Source organism: Ornithorhynchus anatinus, chromosome 2, assembly GCF_004115215.2.
Source record: "Ornithorhynchus anatinus isolate Pmale09 chromosome 2, mOrnAna1.pri.v4, whole genome shotgun sequence".
Lineage (NCBI taxonomy): Eukaryota > Metazoa > Chordata > Mammalia > Monotremata > Ornithorhynchidae > Ornithorhynchus > Ornithorhynchus anatinus.
The window spans coordinates 35,169,830-35,174,703 of NC_041729.1; positions in this window are offsets into that span (position 1 = coordinate 35,169,830).

A 4,874-nucleotide genomic window follows, 5' to 3' on the forward strand; every position below is an offset into this window, starting at 1 on the left:
TCTGGTGGTGTCTAGTATACGACAGCACTGAGCGAGGCTGTAGGGCATATCGAAAGATGGCTCTTTGATGGAGACAGGTGTCGTAGGTACTTTGCTTTGGAAAAGATTTTTTTCTTATTGAAAGCCCTGGCTGCGGAAGGGGAGTTTCACAGTCAGACCATTAATGGCTGCAAACAGTCCATCCAGATCCACCTATAAGAAGCAGTGTGACCTCTGATGGAAAGAATACGGGCCTGGGAATCAGAGGATCTGGGTTCTAATTCCGGCTCTGCCACTTGTCTGCTGCGTGACCTTGTGCAAGTCACTTCTCTGTGCTGTGCCTCAGTTACCTCATCTGTAAAATGGGGATTAAGACTCTGAGCCCTTTGTGGGAGAAGGACTGTGTCTAACCCGACTATCTTGTATCTACCCTAGTGCTTAGTAAAGTTCCTAGCCAATAATAAGCGCTTAGCAAATATATAAAAAAGTGACTATCTGTTGATGTGCCACCGTCCCTTGAAACGATGGCCTTTTCCTCTGTATGGCCTCCTCGGATGCTCCTGGCATTTTCCAACTCTGCCTAGTTGTATAGAAGACAACTCTCTGTTTTCTTTTTCTCACTTCTGTTTTCCTGCTGGCTTTCACAAGGAAGAGGAAAAGATCCCTGTAGCCATTTCGAGTAGGATTCCCAGTGATGCCTTACAAAAGGGGTTGAAGGCTCAATGGGGTCTGCTGCTGCCGCCAAAGTCTTAAGTTCCAACTTTTCATTTTGAGAGGAGGAGCCAAGAGGGGCTAAGAATTTTACAGGCCATATCTGGCCGGGCGGGTAGGCTTGCAAGAGCTAGCAGGCCACAAAGCCACCGTTTTATTCCATTTTGTTGATGTTTTTGGCTCCGGTGGGAAACATTCATTCAATAGTATTTATTGAGTGCTTATGTGCAGAGCACTGTACTAAATGCTTGGAATGTACAATTCGGCAACAGATAGAGACAATCCCTGCCCATTGACGGGCTTACAGTCTAATCGGGGGAGACAGACAAAAACAATAGCAATAAATAGAATCAAGGGGATGTACATCTCTTTAACAAAATAAATAAGGTCAGAGACCTGGAAGCCCAGCTCAAAACTCTGTAGGGGTCTTTGCCCCCAATACCCCAAGAGAGATGGCCCCTCTGGTTGAGGCCTGAGATATTCTCTTTTGCCATCACTGACGGCGTCCTTTCTGCCTACCAGTCGTCTTCCGACGATGGCTGCTGGGTGCACGGAGGTCAGGTGAGAGAAATGTGGATGGTTCAGTGCAAACCAACCACAGGACGTCTCTATTACTGCAAAAACACCTTGGACAGATGTCCTACTGACAATGACACAGACCTTTCTCCTGTTACCGATTCATGTCTGTCTAGCGGTCACCCCAGATGGCAACCAGAAAAGGTGCATTGTTGTACAGGGTGCAAGTTTTTAAGAGACTTTGGCTCAGCGACCTTTTTCAGCCATGGATACAGTCTTGCTGTTAAAAGCATCATCTTCGACTGAAGGAAGTGGATGACTGAACGCTTTAAACTAATAGTGGACCCAAGGAAGGACATATCTGATTACCCTGTATCTACCCCAGCGCTTAGAACAGTGCTCTGCACAGAGTAAGTGCTTAACAAATACCAACGTTATTATATCATGGAAAGGTAAAACCTAGACTTAAGGTGTGGCCCAATCACATTCTCTTCATCCAATTGCTCTAATTTGCCATCAAAACGAGAAATGTTTCCAGTTCATTTTTTCTTTTGAAGACTTTGAACGACCTCCCCCAAAGAGCCTCTCGAAAATAAGGGAAGAGAAATTTGGAAGTGAAAAGATAACTCAGGGGTGAGCTTTCCTCTTCTGAAAGTACAAAATGAGCATTCAATCTGCAGTGGGCTATCTCCAAAAAGATACTACTAGCTCTTCTCTAAGCAGGTTGAGGCCACTCTGGAAATTCAGCCAGAAAGTGTGGCCTAAGTGAAAAGAACAGGGACCTAGGAGTTAGAGGACCCGAGTTCTAGTTTCGACTCCGCCACTTGTCTGCTGTGTGACCTTGGGCAAATCACTTAACTTTCCCAAGCACTTAGTGCTTAGTACTTAGCGAATGAATAATCAATGATATTTATTGAGTGCTTACTATGTACAGAACACTGTACCAGGTGCTTGTAGTAGGATAGTACAAGACAGTATTGTTGGACGATGCAATCCCTGACTTCAAGGAGCTCACAGTCTAGTCGGGGAGACGGACGATAAAATAAACGACAGATCGAGGAACGGGGAGAATATAAGGACAGGGACCTAAGAGCTGTGGCGCTGGGGTGACTGTCGAGGTCCTTAAGACCCAAGCGCACAGATGATGCAGAAGGCAGGGCGAATGGGGTGGGGAGATGACAGGTTAATCTGGGAAGGCTTCTTGGAGGAGATAGGATTTGGGTAGGGCTTTGAAGATGGGGAGAGTGACGAGGGTAATCATCAGATATCACTCATCAATCAATCATATTTACTGAGTGCTTACTGTGGGCACTGCACTGTACTAAACACTTGGGAGAGTACTATATGACTTTAGTGGCAATGCCAACTGAAGAGGACCTAATGTTCATTCAAATGGAGGTTGAAAGTTGCTATATAACAAAGGTTGGTAAAATTCCATCACAGTAGCTTTTAAGACATTCTTTAAATTTTGGTAGGATGTAATTACTGCAAGATGATGTGGAATCTACATAAGCAACTCTTCAGACTGTTCTTTATTTGAGATATCTTTGGTAATGTGGACTGTTAATGGAAAGTACTTCCCCCTCACAAGACATTTTCTTAGGAGTGGGGTGGGAGGGGAAGAGAATCCAGCAGAGACAGTGTCAAGTTCCCACCCGTCTATTTTCTCCCACCTCTTAATGCAGTGCTCTGCACACACTAAGCACTTTATAAGTGCTATTATCGCTACTGAAATTGATAGGTTTGAGTCTCACTTTTCCCTTCTTCCCCTGCCCATAATACGGTAATGGCTAAGAATTCAGGCACCAGAAGGAGCAAAGGATCTGGACAGTTCACACACTACAGAACTTCCACCTTCCCCCCGCACAGATGTGTAGGTGATGCATGCAATTCTGCCTAACTGCAATTTCTTTGGCATGCCTTTCTTGCAGAAGCTCCATTTAATGATCGCATCTTCATCTGCTAGACGAATAGAATTCACCTGATCTATCTTTACGGTGCTTATTGAAAAGACGGGTTAATAAATAGCATCAGGTCAGCAGTGCATGTTTGAGGTCCTATACAGTGACCAGAAAAAAAATCTGGTTTATAAAAGTGACAGTTTGGTGTTCAAATGAGCGGCTGGGTGTTATTTTGAGGAGGAAAGAGGATAGACAGAGGACTTGTGTCTGAAGTCTAAAAAATGACAACTTCCTAACCGTGTTGAATTTTGGATACTTCAGTGCTCTGCACACAATAAATACGGTTGGATGAACGAATGAATACTTTAGGCCCGACTGCCATAATAATAATTATGGTATTTGTTAAATGCTTACTATGTGCCAAGCACTGTACTAAGCACTGGGGTGAAGACAAGCAGATCGGGTTGGACACAGTCCCTGGCCCACATGGGGCTCACCGTCTCGATCTACGTTTTACAGATGAGGTAACGGGCCCAGAGCAGTGGAGTGACTTGCCCGAGATCCCACAGCAGACAAGTGGCAGAGCGGGGTTTAGAACCCACGACCACCTGACTCCCAGGCCTGTGCTCTACCCACCAGCTCTGCCACTTGTCAGCTGTGTGACTGTGGGCAAGTCACTTAACTTCTCTGTGCCTCAGTCCCCTCATCTGTAAAATGGGGATTAAGACTGTGAGCCCCACGTGGGACAATCTGATTCCCTTGTGTCTACCGCAGCGCTTAGAACAGTGGTCTGCACATAGTAAGCGCTTGACAAATACCAACATTATTAGCCCTTGGAGAAGCAGCATGGCTCAGTGGACAAAGCACGGGCTTTGGAGTCAGAGATCATGGGTTCGAATCCCGGCCCTGCCACTTGTCAGCTGTGTGACTGTGGGCAAGTCACTTCACTTCTCTGTGCCTCAGTGACCTCATCTGTAAAATGGGGATGAAGACTGTGGGCCTCATGTGGGACAACCTGATGACCCTGTATCTACCCCAGCGCTTAGAACAGTGTTCTGCATATAGTAAGCGCTTAACAAATTGGTGAGGGGGGAGACAGAGCCTGGAAATGGCGCATGCGCAGTTCCGTAGATCGGGGCCCGCCCGCCGAGGGCGTCGAGGGCACGGTGGGAGGCCGCGCAGGCGCAGTGCCTCGAGCCTGGGGGGGGGAGGGGCCGCGTGCCGGGGTCGACGAGCGGGGGCCTGGAGGCGGCGCAAGCGCAGTGCCCCGAGCCCAGGGTCCGCGTGCCTCGGGCGTGGAGGAGGGGGAGGCTGCGCAGGCGCAGTGCCTCGAGCCTGGGAGCGCGTGCCGCGGGCGACGTGGGGGGGGGGGAGACTGCGCAGGCGCAGTGCCTCGAGCCTGGGAGCGCGTGCCGCGGGCGACGTGGGGGGGGGGGAGACTGCACAGGCGCAGTGCTTCGAGCCCAGGGTCCGCGTGCCGCGGGCGACGTGGGGGGGGGGGAGACTGCACAGGCGCAGTGCTTCGAGCCCAGGGTCCGCGTGCCGCGGGCGACGTGGGGGGAGGGGGGGGAGGCTGCGCAGGCGCAGTGCCTCGAACCCGGGTCCGCGTGCCTCGGGCGTGGAGGCGGGGGAGGCGGCGCAGGCGCAGCGCCTCGAGCCCAGGGTCCGCGTGCCGCGGGCGACGTGGGCGGCGGCGGGGAGGCGGCGCAGGCGCAGCGCCTCGAGCCCGGGGGGCGCGTGCGGCGGGGGGGCGGCGGGCGTGAGGCG